Raw genomic sequence first — 16,498 nt, 5'->3', positions numbered from 1 at the left:
CCCTGCAGATTTTATTTCTTTTCTCCAGCTGTCTGGGTTTTTTTTCTGTCCTCCCTGGCCATCAGACCTTACTTTTATCCTATGTTAATTAGTATTGCCTAATTTAATTTTCTTATGTCTTTCTTTATCATGTAAAGCAGTTTGACCTGCATCATTTGTATGAAAATGTGCTATATAAATAAATGTTATTGTTGTTGTCGGTCCACTTTGCCTTTTAATCATTGCTCTTTCCATTTGTGTCAATGATTGGTGCTAACACATCTTACATTATCTCTCTGTACCTACCTAGAAATTTTAATACCACTTGTCTATAAATAAAAACATTTCAGCAAGGTTGTTGACATAATCAGATCGGATAAGCGCAAAGATATTTTAAAATAGTTACCTGCTTTTCAGGACCACATAACCATATTTTGAAGCTCATCTCTGTTATTCACATTTCTTGTATGTGAAAAGCTTATGCAAAGGTGTTTCTCCCTTAAGGGAAATGGCTGAATGCAAGATATGTCTCAACAAGTTATACAATGTATCCATTGATGTGGGCTTTTCAGTACCATAGGAATATCTCACTCTAGGCATGATATTCAGTAATGTAAAGGTCACAAACTGAAAGGAGTTTGCTTATGTAAATGTCATGCATAATTCTGTTTACAAATGTGAAGCACCTGCTTAGGTCTGATGAGGGGTCAGACTCAGTGCCAGCTGTAAGCAGGTGTTGTTAAACAAAATTCTGCATGAAGCCTACATATTTTTTGCTTTACCATGAGATATATATGATTTCATAAGTTCCAACAGAATACTGCATGAACACTGGGAAAACTGGGACAGGACTTGGGAAAACTGGTTTAACACTTAGAAAATGCAGTTTAATGTAGAAAATAGGAAAGTGCAACACGTTCCAAAAGGAACATCAATTTTACATACAATATGGGAAGCCATGTTGTAAAGTAAGTATCCAGTGAAAAATATTTCAGGGTTTATGTTTACATGTTTTCATCATCTAAGCAGTATGCTGAAGCAATAAAAGAGGCAAATGAAATGTTATCTTACATAATTCAAGCTATGGAATATAAATCAATATATGCTCAGACTACATAACGCGTTAGTGAGACTGCATCTGGAGTACTTTGTGTGGTACTGGTCACCACGCTACAAGAAAGACAGGACAGCTCTAGAAGTTGGGCAAAGGAGAGCAGCCAGGCGCATCCCAGGACTTAAGGACATGTTGTACTCTGAGAGACTTGGAGAATTAAACTTGTTTAGTCTTGAGCAGAGGAGACTGTGTGTTGTCCTAATTCAAGTGTTCAAACTTTTCAAAGGTATTGATAAAGTAGATCCAGCAGAATTCTTTCAATTAAACAGTTACTTACATATTCCAGGACACCAGTGGAAATTAAGGGGATGTGCATTTAGGAATAAAGCCAGGATGCAGTTCTTTATATAAAGAGTTGTGGGATTCTGGAAAAAATTACTGAGACATGTAGTTGAAGTAGAAATCTTGACAACCTTCAAGAGGCATTTGGATGAGATATTGAGACAGCTTAGCTATTAGCTAAATGATTAAGCCTGATGGACTGAATGGTCTCCTCTCATTTGTCAAATTTCTCATGTTCTTAAAACTAAACTATTACAGGCCTGAAAATTTCCTGAATATTTAAATCCTGGCATAAAAAAGAAATTACTTCAATACAATACAATACAATACAATTTATTTTTGTATAGTCCAAAACCACACAAGAAGTGCCGCAATGGTCTTTAACAGGCCCTGCCTCTTGATAGCCCCCCAGCCTTGACTCTCTAAGAAGACAAGGAAAAACTCCAAAGAAATAGGGAAAAAAATGGAACAAACCTTGAGAAAGGCAGTTCAAAAAGAGACCCCTTTCCAGGTAGGTTGGGCGTGCAGTGGGTGTCAAAAAGAAGGGGGTCAAAACAATACAATACAATACACAAAACAGAACAAATCCTCAATGCAGTATAAAAATAAAAAAGTACTTGAATGCAACTTTGACCTCCATAGTGTGTGATGCTTATGATTTAAACATATATGGAAGCTACCTAAAAATGTACTATACACAAGCGAAACAGTCTAAGGACCTGCAGTTATGGCTACCCTGATGGGACAAGAAGTACCATATTTCCAAATCAATCTTGAACTCAACAGGGGGAAGATTTATTTATCTTCAGCACTGTGAGCCCAGCTGCATTTTCCATACTGGGAGCTTGATAAAAAAGAAAGTGCCCTGTTATTACTTTTTGCAAGCTTATAACTGGCTATAATGGGCTGCCACCAACTGCAGGTACAGTATCCATTTTGAACCTTTTCAGGTCACATAACATTTTGGACAGAAATACCTTTTTAATATTTGAAATTATAGCATTGAATAAATGCACTTCCCTACACTACAGAAAATGCACATGCAAAACCTAGACAAAAATACTTCAAATGGGAGTTGTTTTGCTTGTATGTAGCAAAACATCTGCCAAAGGGGTGAACAAAATTTACTTGACAAGATGTCTTAAAGTAAGCTAAATAGTCATAAATACAAATTTTTGGATTAGTCAATAATTCTTACAATAAGGAAAAGTAGATTTAATTTCATGATTTAAATGCTTATCCCTTGGCTTAGATTTCATTTTTTGCAGTCTATTTAATTACCTCAGAATAACAGTAGCTGCATACTGCTGCAGAAGAGTGACTTTGTGCAATGAAGTATGAAACTATGAAATTTTCCATGCATTCGGTGGGTAATATGAATTGTTCATTCATGCAGCCACCGGCATTCTGATGACACTTTCTGCTTTTACCCTAACAAGAGGCATGGTGTACTGTATAATTAACGTATTCATTACAGTTGTGTCCTTTCCAGTCATGTTTAAATGAACCATTGAGTCTAAAGACACGCAGAAGGAGAGAGAGAGAAAGAGAAAGAAAAAACATGTTGAGAGATGCATTCATTACAGAGCCCAATCTGCTCTTAGAAGACCTTGGACAAATGCATGAAAGCCTTTCACCTCTCAAGGTCACAGGTGCAGTGGATATTTATTAATACAGGATTGAATGAGAACTGAATGCCAGTCAGCTGCATTTTCAGAAGGCATTTTTTATTAATTACATTTTTTACAAGCAGCTGTTTTTAATTATTTTTTAATCAAAGCAGTTTATTCAATATAAAAATAATTTAAACACATTGGGGTAAACCGCATTTAGCCTGAAGGATGACAGACAGTTTTGTCTTTTTTTTTCCCCTCTTTGCTTCATTTCCAAAGAAGCTGCAGTGGAATGATTTGGGAACCTGTAACCGCAAAGATTATGATATGAAGTTAAAAACGTTTCAAATTGAGAATCACTGTAATAACTTCAATTTTCAGTGCCCTGCATTATCCCTGAAGCCTGTCAGGGTGTGTATTTCTCTATGCTTTATGACTTTAATATTACCCTGATAGCTCTTTTCAGTTCACTTTGAAATATTATGATAAAAGTGTGTTCCGTTCCTTACCAATGAGCTAATGAAGAATGATGTTGATCTGCTCTTACCAGTAGATGTTTTCAGCTGTGAAATCCTGCCACACAACTACTAGGGCTCTGTACATATTTAAAATGTTTTGGGAGGGTTACATTTATGTCTGACCTACATCTAAATTAATAATTCAGAACTTGATATTTTGATGCCTAGTATCAAAATCTGCCTGCTATCTCCGGACGTTGTGTTGTCTGTCTATATTTTCAATGAATGCACTGCAGAATCAGGCCTTATATGTACTTACATTTGAGTAAAGATAGTTTGCCACTTTGACAGTGTAAATTTCACAGGCTTGGATCATTACTAAGTTCACACTTAGAGCTGGAAATCTCAGATTCAAGGCATGACTGCTCTTTCCAAGTAGCTGATTCTTCTATTCCTGTGTGTTTTAGCAGTTTTTATTATTTTATTTGATATGATGATTATTTACACTTGGGTATGTTCATATATAGTGTAGATATGCATCTCTTTTAGACTTTGTTTTGTTCTTTTCCATGTTCGAGAAGTGCACTAATCGACACTCATCACAATTTAACCCCATCCATCAGGTATCTACTGCAATGCTTTACAACTGAACACAAGTTTCTGCACAAATTTCTGATTGTGGCAATAACAAATGCAGAGTATACACCTGATCAGGATCAAAGTGCCAGGGTGCAGGTGAAGTTTTAATCATCAGGTTTTGCAGATGTGCTTTATTTGAAGTGGCAGCCCCAAATGATCTTTGCCACCTTTGTTCTTCTGTGCAACGTACACCAAACTTCCAGAATTTGGACATGGTTTGTCATAAAGTGCATTAAGGAGAAGTTGAAACCCAATAATCTTCACTCGTGTAAGGATTATTGCTGTTTCTCACCCGTTTGTGTTTTTCCTTGTCTTTGTCACCTTCCCCACTCCCTTGCCCTTAAATTTTCTTTTGTGTTTTTCTTTCCCCCAATTCCTTTGCTTCTACTGTGTTCTTTAATTACAGGGCTGAGGTCTCTAATTAATTTACACAATACTGATGGTGCTGTCATTAGTACCACAGTCACCTACAGGCTATTTAAAGAAACCTGCTGCCACCGACCACTTTGTTGTGGCATTAGATGTTTTTATTCTGATAGGGATAAAAACAAGCAGCGAGAAATGAAAGACTAAGAAGAGATGCATTGATGAAGCAGGTAAAGGCCGTAACAAGGAAATTACTATAAGAACATTAAAAACCAAAAGTCAAAAGGACAAGTAAAAAAATCTTTAATCACACTGAATTGAAGAAAGGACTATTGACCAGTTCAAAAGTACAGACCCCTGTGAAGGGGCTTCCTGTTTGTGGACTACCTTCTTTTTCTGGAGCTATTTTGTTTCCAATATTTTATTAAAAAATGCATGTGGTTTGCATGTTGTGAGCATATGACTGGATTGCTTGACAGGTGGCATATGCAACAGGAATAGCAGGAGATTTGTTTAATGTATATTTTTGATATTGTTAGCACTGGTCACGATAAGCTCCTGTTCTATCAGAAATATTGTTATCTCCATTCTCCACTGATTAACATTTGTTTTCAGCCTTCATTACACTACTTGTGGTAAGTAACATATTAAACAACATCATTTCTCAGTGGAGTATTCCTTTAAGGGCCAAAGAAGCTGTAACATAATGTGCTTGACTTGCTGTGAGTCACGTCTGAAGATGGCCTATATTGATCACCCCATTACTCTGGACTAACTAATCTTTTTTATAAACATGTATATTTTCTGTACTGTGTTAGAAAAATCCATTCCTTTACTAGAAATGTGATAAGACTCATCTATCTAACTTTATCCTTTTTTATACATTGGAATAGGTTCTTATTTTTAAATAATTTGTGTCTTGGCTACATTAGTATTCACATATTAAACATTATTATTTTTAGGGGATGAACTTGTCCAAATATTTATCATCGACCTAGCCTACATTTGTACACTTTGACTTTAGTAGCTTGAACTGTAGTTTGAGTGATTCAGTGTCAGATTTTCAAGTCAATTAGACTATCTTCCATTAGAAGAGGACACTCACTGAAACCCATGATATTTTTCATGTTTAAAATCATAACAGAAACTAGAAATGTGCAAGCATGTAGCTATGAAGTCTAATTATATTATGCCAATATATATGTACATATACAGTATATGCATAGGGCGGCACAGTGGCGCAGTGGTAGCGCTGCTGCCTCGCAGTTAGGAGACCTGGGTTTGCTTCCTGGGTCCTCCCTGAGTGGAGTTTGCATGTTCTCCCCATGTCTGCGTGGGTTTCCTCTGGGTGCTTCGGTTTCCTCCCACAGTCCAAAGACATGCAGGTTAGGTGCATTGGCAATTCTAAATTGTCCCTAGTGTGTGGTTGAGGTGTGTGTATGTGTGCACTCTGCGGTGGGCTGGCGCCCTGCCCGGGGTTTGTTTCCTGCCTTGCGCCCTGTGTTGGCTGGGATTGGCTCCAGCAGACCCACTGTGACCCTGTACTTAGGATATAGCGGGTTGGATAATGGATGGATGGATATATATGCATATATTTCATACTGTGTACATAAACCATACTATATACATAAACCACACTGTACAATAGGAATATTTAAAAATACACAATGTCAATATTTGATTTTATCTATTGCCAAATATTTTCACAGAAAGTAATGAGGGGAAAATGTAGGATAATTATTTTTTTCTTTTGTACAGTAAGTTTTTCTTCCAGATGTAATAAACTAAAACTTAGATAGTTTTGGTCCATGTAGCTTATTAAAATTTTCCTCATTTAAATGGACTTTTTGCTTAAGTACTTGAAGCCAAATGTAACAGCAATATGCAAATAAGCAAAAAATATAATTGGGTAACTGTAAGCTGATTACGGATGCTTCATTGAAACCTTTGATTCAGTTCAATTAAAACTGAGTTCAATTCAATTCAGAATTTAGTATTCCCAAAGCTAAATTTAGTCAGAAGGGTGGTTAAAGACAGAGCCAGACAGCACAGAAAATAATCTGAAAAGTAAAAAAATAATTTTGTACAAATAAATAAATATAATAACATTGTGAAAATGGATAAATGTGATAAATATCAAATTGTACCAAGGAAATTTTAAATTAATTGAGTGTAAAATCTTAAGAAGAAATTACCATAAATTAAGTTATGGCATATTTGAACTGGTTACTTTATATCCCAGACAACATTGCCTTCTGAACTGAGGGCAAAAGGTGAAATTTTGGAAGAAGTATGTTTCGGTTTCTACACTTTACCGAGCATACTTTCTGCTTTTTTGATACCTTTGTTATCTATTAACATGATTTTTAATTTTGTATTATTTGGTTAATTATCCAAGATGTCCAGCATATTAAAAATCATTGGGACATGGCCATGAGATTCAATAGACACAGTCCTGTGAATGACACGGACAGCAACAGGTGCTGGTCATTTCATCTTGGTGACCTCTCTAAATTCAGATAAGGAAATATTTCTCTTCCTTTTGATAAAGACTGACTTTGTTGATGTTCTTTTTTTGCTACTTTAAATTTATTTGCATGTTTTTCTATTGGTTCTACTGTTCACAGCTGTTTTGTCATTTTCTCTTTGTTTTATTGTCACTGCTTTGCTGTTTGTACCCATTAATGGTTGGTTAAAATAGGCAGGCATCCACACTGATTGTTCAGGGTTAGTGTGGTGAAGAAAGCTATGCAGAATTACAGCTCTGTGCTTCAGTAAAATGTATTATTATTGTATTATTAATGTTATGTATTACTTTTAGCATTTTTATCATTATTTTGTCACATTTTTTTGTTTTTGCATGGTCACCACCACTTAGTGATGACCTTTGCATTGCCATCGCCATGTTGTTTATAGTTGGAACACTCATTGCTGGGCAACTGAATGTAATATCAGTGTTATATATCAGGGGTCGCAAGCTCCGATCATTGAGGACCACCGTGGCCTGTATTTGCTGCTAATTAACTTCAATTGAACTAATTTTAATTGACTTGCTCTTGAAGACTCAGACCCCTTCATTGTTTCTTTTTTTCTTAATTAACAGCCAAACAATAATGAGATACAAAATGAACCAAAACAACTGGTGTCCATCATAGAATATCTGAAAATAAAGAACCATGAAGGTCTGAGGTATGTTGATCTGCTCAGGTCCACAAAACATTTTAACAGAAAAGAGAAAATCAACATTTACAGAATTTATGCTTTTGCACAATGAGAGTAGCAACAAGCCATGGAATTAAAGAACTGGTTTAATAAACAACAACAATCGGCAACTTATTAAGCAGCTGGATGGAGTTTGAGGCCCTGACTTAGTTGGTCTTCTAATGGCTCCCTCACTTCACGTTTCATTTCTGTTTGGAAGCCATTTAAAGAAGGAAATGAAGCAATTCAGAGGAACAATGAAGAAATTCAGGGGAACAAATATTTAAAAAGCAAGTAATTTAAAATGAATTCACAAGAAGTTAATTAGAAGCATAAACAGGGCACTCATTAAAAAAGGGTTAGAATGAAAACCTGCAACCACGGTGGTCCTCCAGGACCGGAGTTGGCGACCCCTGCTACATATGACATCCGTATGCAAAACCTATTAAGATTGTGGCACACGTAATAAAAACTTTTGGATAAAATCTAAAGAAGACTCCAGGAAATCAATAATGTTTAACTCGTTTAGGGAAAGCAGCTATTAATTAGGACTCTGGCATTTTTTTTACTAAGGATTTTCATTCACAGTTTTGTTCTAATGAGCAATAATGTTATGACTTTTGGGAATTAGACCCCAAAACAAATAAACAATTGGGGAGAATATGAAACATTCAAAGTGACAGTACCTTGTCCAAGGACATAATTTGTGATTCATGAGTTCTGAGGCAGTAACGCTAACCACTGCACCTTTCCCTCTATTGCAGTTTGTGTCATAGCATACATTTGGAGGGACTTTCATTTTCCATGTATATTGTAGAATTACTCTTGCCCATGCTTAAAAGAAGTCAGTTCATTATAGAACACAATCAAACATTCATCTGGTTACTCATCTAATTAAAGGCACCATGTTTGACACAGAGATAACTTTATTCAGTTGGGAATCAAGCAGGTATTCAAAGTGCTGTCAGTCCCACTGTGCTTGGAGCAAAAAGTTACAGTAATAAATAAAAATGCAAGAGTTGAAAATTAGGTTTGAAAATATAAAGTGCTGAAAAATTAAAGAGCTATTAAACATAGACTTTAATAATGAGGGCAAAAAAACAGATTTATGTTTTAGTCCTTAAGAAAGACAAAGAGAAATGGGGCTAAATATTGACCTAATAAGTATGTGAAACAAGAAATACATTGTGAAGCAACCAGTTATCACTGAACACATAACACAGTTTCAAGAAAGAGGCTGTTTAGCATGCTGGCAATGATGGTGAAAAGAATTTTACAGATTCATTTAGCCCCTTGTTCTCATCAAAATGCAGTCAAAAGCATGCTCTGTGATTAGAATCCATGCTGGTTAGTTCCTTGATGAGTTAAAGTAATAGGTTTCAGATTTATCATTAACCACCCTGTCCTATTTATTAGGGTGGCTCGAAAGCTGTCCTGTGAGCGAAATTTAGCAGGTAAGTGAAGCATGCATTATAGCATCTGAGAGAGAAGTAAAGGTTAGTGAGGATTCAGGAGAGGCAGCAGTGATTGAACTACTTTTTCTTCTCTGCACTTTATGCTCTAAGAAGCTCCATGGAAGGGCTGCTAAAGTGCTGACATAACCTATGATTATGTTTATAACCATAAATAGTGGTACTTGAAAGTTTTTAATCCTCTAGCGGTAAAGAATGGACAAATGTTTTAGTAACTTGCACTTTGAAAGTACAGGTTTTAACGTCCCCCATCATCAAGACTGTTAGAACAGAAGCATTTCGAGATAAAGATTCTTACACATATGAATTTTTAAAGCTGTTATAGAATTCTGCTGACAGAACCATAGTTGCTCTTAAGTTTTTATTTACTGAGTGTACTGTACACAAAATGGCTAATGTGTCAGATAGACAAATAAATAAATAATCAAAGAAGGCAAATGATTTACTGTGGAGAGTATTCCACCTACTTTAATACTTATGCATTATTAGTTTTAAATGTTGTGCCCTTATAATACAAATGGAAATTAGAAGACTGGAGGTTTTCTAGAAAACTTGTGTTTCAGTGTTTTTTTTCTGTTTTTGCCTTTCCCTCTATCCCCACCCAATCAAGCAGTAATTCCAATATCTCATTAACTAATAAAGACCATTTACAACATAGATCCTTCCATAGTGGATGTATCATCTAATGTCATTTAAGGCATTATCCTGTATTTGTATTTAGTTACTTATATACCAGTGTTAGGGAATATGATTTTATTATGTAGTAGAAGTAATCAAAAATGTCAAAATGTGTTTTAGTTATCTGTCTTCCCTTTTGTCCTAAGTCATTTTTTAAAAGCATTTTCTGGACAGTAATTCAATCTGATCTCTGTAAAAGTAGCTTGTCTAACCATGGAAAGAGGAAGTGTTAGTGGAGATAGCAGACAGAAGGCTAAACTAACAAAAAATAAAACTTAACCACTGTAAAAAAATCCAGTCTAGCAAGGTGAAAGGTCAGAACTTTAAGTGTTAAAATGATAATTTGTCTACACTTTTCAAATGTGTAAAAGTGAAGCCCTCAAACCATTGTTTTTCTTTGTGCAGGTATACCTCATAAACATGTGCTGACATGGTCTGACAAAATATCATTGGACAAAGAGGGGCTGGGGGTGTTCACTTTGGCCCTAACAAGCTGTAAAAAGTCATCCACTTAAAGTGAAAGTACTGATGACAGGGAGAACCAGGATGAACGCATTCACCAAAAGCCATGTTGTGTGACACAGCAATGTATCCTTAATAGACTGAATTCCATACCCATTGGGCATGTCAGCCAATGTCTTCTATGACAGCTCTTGAAATATCCAGGTTGTTTCATTGACTTTGCCACACCCATTTACTTTTATTGCTAATTTCTGGCACATTAAGAATATTTAAGAATATTAAAGTCTATAAAAGATTGAACAAAAATGTATTGCCTGCTCCTCTTACTTGTATTATTGCGCTATTCTGCCTTCTAGGGTAGAGAGAAAAGAGGAGAAGTGATTTACAGTAGCAGTCAGCTCTGAGTGAATTCCATCTGTAGTCCAAGCGGCAAATGCATTGTGTCAGCAGACTGTGTCTCCTTCCAGGCCAGGCAAGTGCAAGGAGAGAAGTTGTGGTGGAAGACATAAGAGTGGGTCTACATAATAAAGAATGTGGGCATGAGAATAAAAACATAACCATCCATCCATTATCCAACCTGCTATATCCTAACTACAGGGTCACGGGGGATAAAAGCATATATGTTTTATAATTGGGTTACCCTAAAACCTTTCTATGATAAAACAGTCAATAACTATTGTATTTCTGTGCAGGAGATAATGCCTGCTTCAACAGAATAGTAAAGCAGGTTGAAGCACAGAGCCACTGTACAGTACAAATAAAGATTTCTTGATATGTATTTCTTAGTAGTTTCCACCACTATCCCCCATGCTTAGTTGTTAATCTGGAAGTAATCTAATTAATATCTGCTTATATTTCTAAATGCAACTGGCATGTTTCCTTCACAAAACAGAAAATTCTTTTCATATAATAGACAATATATAAACAGGTCAAATTCCATTAGAATGAATTTCGTTTTAATGAAATTTTATTTGGTCCTGGCCAATTTCCTATAGAACTAATAGTAACGACGCCTCATTAGAGTGAAGTCAGTTTTATTTGTAAAATACATTACAACAAAATCATTTCTCATTAAAAAAGCAGAAAAACAGATGTATTTCTTCTGTACTTGGCCCAAAAATTGTGATTCTGGAGCTCCACTGAACAGCCAATTAGATTGTAAATGTATGTCACTTGGTTTCTTCAATTTGGATTCCTCCCCTCCCTCTGGACCTCTAAGTCTAATAATATTGACTATGGACGATGGGCACCGAGGGGCACCATTTACTGTAGTGTATCTAACTAAAGGAATTTACTTTACAGAAAAAGTTGGAACTTGTCACTGCCATTGATGCTAGCAATAAGAACATACAGCTGTGGCCAAAATTTTAAAGTTAATAATAAAATAATAATAATAATAATAATACATTTTATTTATATAGCGTCTTTCCCATGCTCAAGGCACTTCACAGAGTTTAAGATAGAATGGCAGGGTATACTGTATATAGCATTCTACAAACCAGATAAATAAATAAAGAAGATTAAGACAGTAAATTCAGAGGAAAAATCCTAACAGACAACATAAATGATGGTCTAGTACACACACATAGGTTACATGAGCATCTTGACATAAAGGTAAACTGAGAGAAGGGTAGTAAAGTCAAGTAGAGCTAAAAGCCTTCCTGAACAGATGAGTTTTAAGTTGTTTTTTAAAAGAATTCATGGAGTCAGCTGACCTGATTAATTTCGGTAGGTCATTCCAGAGTCTGGGCACTAGACAGCTGAAGGCCTTGTCACCTATGGAGTGTAGATTAGTGTGGGGCACAACAAGATTGCCAGAATCAGAGGACCTTAGTGGGCAGACAGGCACACAGTGATGGAGAAGGTCACTGATGTAGTTTGGCGCAAGGTTATTTAAGGCTTTGTAAGTTATTAGTAGAATTTTATATTCGATTCTGTAAGACACAGGGAGCCAGTGAAGGCGGAGCAGGATGGGTGTGATGTGCTCGCTGCTGCTTGTCCGTGTAAGGACTCTTGCAGCTGAGTTTTGAATAAGCTGGAGCTGAGATATAAGATTAGAAGAGGCACCTGCCAGCAATAATCGATGCAGGATGTGATATTTTTTTCAGCATTAGAAAAGGAGAGGAAGGAGCGAACAAGGGATATGTTATGGAGCTGAAAGTAAGAAAGTTTCTTAATGTGGTTTATGTGGACGGAATAACAAAGGGAGGAATCAAAAATAACACCAAGATTCTTTGCAGTAGAGGCAGGTCTGATGAGATCACTGCCAAGTTGGACTGGGAAGGAGCTCATTTATTAAGTTGCACTTTAGTCCCAGTTTGCAGGAGGTCAGTTTTTTTGCAATTTAATTTTAAAGAGTTCTGCTCCATCCAGGTATTAATTTCACTGAGGCAGGTTGTGAGCTGAGAAAGCTCTGATGAAGTTCCACTTTTAACATTGAAATAAAGTTGAGTATCGTCTGCATAAAAATGATAACCCAGTCCATAGCTATGTATAATATGGCCAAGGGAAAGCATATAAATACAGAAGAGAAGAGGGCCGAGGACAGAGCCCTGAGGAACTCCTTGTGTGACTGGCGCTGAGCTGGATCTGCTGTTGGCAAGACTAACAAACTCTTGCCTATCAATCAGATAGGACTTGAACCACTGGAGGCAGTGCCAGACATACCCAACATGTTTTCCATTCTGGACAGTAGAATGTCATGTCTGACAGTGTCAAATGCTGCACTGAGGTCTAATAGAATTAATATTGCTGGTTTGTCCAGAGTCTGCTGCCATAAGTAAATCATTGGTTACCCATAGCAGAGCAGTTTCACAGCTGTGCTGCGCCCTGAAACCAGACTGAAAGGGTTCCATCAAGTTATTAGAGTTATTAATTTTCACAAAGTTTGCTGCTTCAGTGTTTTTAGATCTTTTTGTCAGATGTTTCTATGATATACTGAAGCAGAATTACAACCATTTCATAAGTTTCAAATGCTTTTATTGACAATTACATTAAATTTATGTAAAGAGTCAGTATTTACAGTAATGGCCCTTCTTTTTCAAGACCTCTATAATTCGCCCTGGCATGCTGTCAATCAACTTCTGGGCCAAATCCTGACTGAACACAGCCATGAATAAATAATGGTACCAAAACATCCTCTGAGAGCAACTTCTCCTGACCATCCAAGAACAGTTTGGTGAGGAACAATGCCTTTTCCAGCATGATGGAGCACCATGCCATAAGACAAAAGTGATAACTAAGTGGCTCGGGAACAAAATATCAAACTTTTGGGTCCATGGCCAGGAAACTCCCCAGACCTTAATCCCATTGAGAACTTATGGCCAATCCTCAAGAGGTAGGTGGACAAACAAAAACCCACAAATTCTGACAAACTCCAAGCATTGATTATGCAAGAATGGGCTGCCATCAGTCAGGATTTGCCTCAGAAGTTGAGTGACAGCATGCCAGGGCGAATTGCAGAGGTCTTGAAAAAGAAGGGCCAGCACTGCAAATATTGACTCTTTGCAAAAACTTAATGTAATTGTCAATAAAAGCCTTTGAAACTTATGCTACTTATTGTAATTATACTTCAGTATACCATAGAAACATCTGACAAAAAGATCTAAAAACACCAAAACAGCAAACTTTGTGAAAATTAATATTTGTGTTATTCTCAAAACTTTTGGCCACAGCTGTAGATGTTGCCATTGAGTTTGTATTCCACAGTCATTCCTGTCAACTGTACATGCCGAAAGATTGCACTATGTTCCAATTCCATTATAATGAATTATTTTTTTAACTCCCAAGCACTGTGTTCTAATGGAATTTGACCTGTATAACACGTGGGCATGTTGATAGAACTGTCAGATAAGAAAGTAAGTCACCATGCAAACAGAGGTAGGTAATATTTGCAACATACTGGACCATTTACTAAACAGAAACACCATTCTAAACGTTATAATCATGGTGTGGATTCTTTTCAGTAAGGCATGAGACCAGTAAAAACTACATCATTTATTTAATTCAGTCAGACATACAGTTTTCTACACATGCACTACAGCACAGCAAAAAGGCAACAATTTTCAACAGCACCATCCACTGTCACCTCCAACACAGTACAGAAAGCAGAACGTAAAAGCGTAAATGAGAAAATGTTATTGAGTGCAATCAGATAGAAGTCTGAGTACTGTAATAAAAGCTTTTGGAAACAACTGATAAGCACTTTAAATAAGAACACTAAATGCTACCTCGATGAAAAAAATTCACTTAATCCTAACGCCTTCTACTCTATTAAATGAGCTATTAACATTATAAATGAAAAATACATTCAAAATAATTAACTACAGACAGATATGAAAGTACAATGGCACCCTAGCATTAGAGAAATGATGGTTTTAATTATATGTTTACAGTGAAATCAATAAATAAATAAAAGCATTTATTTGCATCTTGGTAGCAGCCCCCATGGGTCAAATATCTCAGTTTTATAGTTTACATTCCAACATCCTGAAAACTTGCTAGAGAATGACAAAGTGTCTCATTTATCATCCCAACAATTGTTAGTGTCCCAGTTTAGATCATCAAGAATAATACAATTTGAATGCTACTCCGCACCAATGACTCACATACCACTCTTCCCTATTTATAGAGCCATCTCAAATTGACATATGTCAGTCAGTATCACAGCATAATTTTAACAATGGCATCCTACACTCATGTAGATAAAGTTTTTAATCAAATGTAAATAGCTGCATCTTACTTGTTCCCCACTGAGAAACTGACTAACAAGTAAAATATATATTTGGTTCCAGTGTATTGGAGAAAAGGAAATCTTTGTGAAAATAATAGGTAGATATTAAGATACAGTGTTTTTATATTCATGATTGAGATGATAAATCACTAACCATCATTCTTTCAATTAAAACTATACTATCGTGCAGACTTTCAATGGCTGTGGTAAATTTCCTAAAGAAGATGACTAGGACATATGACATGTGCTACATAAGCACTAAATTTCCATGTGGAGCACATCATTAATATTTGATAAATCAGGACAAAAATATTTAATTTTTAATGGTTCTGTCCTTCTAAATACAAAAGGACAGAGAGCCATTTCATAACTTTTACATGACAAGCTTTAGCAACTGAAGCAGAAACCAATATGTCACTTTTATATACTCTAGCTTGAGGAGCTAAATAGCAAAAAGGTATTTTGTGATTTTACATTTATAGTATATCAAGAAAAAAGATATACAGATGTATACATATATGTAATATTAAACAGTTACTTGTTTAATGGAATAAACAAAGGGTATCTTTTACTTATTTTAGTTAGTACTAGGGTGTTGTTGTGTGTTCTACTGTAGTTTGCTGTTCTACAGCCACCAAACCAATATATATTTCAGTTATTGAAACAATAAACATTTTAAATGGTTATAATTTTCTGTCACTTTTAATTTGCATCACTATTGCTAGTTTGCCATACTGCAAGTATCACTATTTTGATGAAAAACAAAACATGGGGCCAGTGGTGCTGTTGCTTTTTATTCCATGTGGACTGAACACATTAGTCTTTAAAGATTTTTTACTAAAAAAATGCATGCCTACCCCAGTTTTGTTGTCTATTTTAAACTAAGTTTGTATTCCGACTAAAAATATGTCAAATAGTGTTAAACATACCCTCTCCCTGTAGGTATATGTGAAGTCTTCAGATGTGAATATGTAACACTGCTTTTGTTCAGCCATTAGACACACAAAAATCCTTGAAGTACAATATAAGAGAGACAAAAGAAAAATCAAATTAAAAAAATACTATACGATGCTTATTTTTGTGGATCACCTTTGGTGCTTGAATGAGCAGTGAAATAATTTCAGTAAATGACCCCTATCACATGCCAGTTACAATTATCATTAATTGAACTCCCTAAGGATTCCCAAACTGTAGTTAACTGCCAAAATGGCTAGGGTTTTGCATCATGATCACCCATATGGTCCCTCAGCCAAAAAATGCATATTCATCATTTGCACTCACCTTCAGGAAGTGGTGGGTCAGCTCTTGCAATTTACAAACACACAAAAAAAAACATAATTAAGGGTTGTAATCACATTTTCACTTACTTTTCATGTAATTCAGACATAGGTTCAATTTCCAACAATGACATTACTACTGATTTGTGTCCTATTGTATAGTCATGGGCATAAATAAGAGAAATTAGTTTTGGGACTGCCAGTTATAAAGACACTACTAAGATA

This window comes from Erpetoichthys calabaricus, chromosome 9 (assembly GCF_900747795.2).
Source record: "Erpetoichthys calabaricus chromosome 9, fErpCal1.3, whole genome shotgun sequence".
In the NCBI taxonomy this organism is placed as follows: domain Eukaryota; kingdom Metazoa; phylum Chordata; class Cladistia; order Polypteriformes; family Polypteridae; genus Erpetoichthys; species Erpetoichthys calabaricus.
This window is presented reverse-complemented; position numbering follows the sequence as displayed.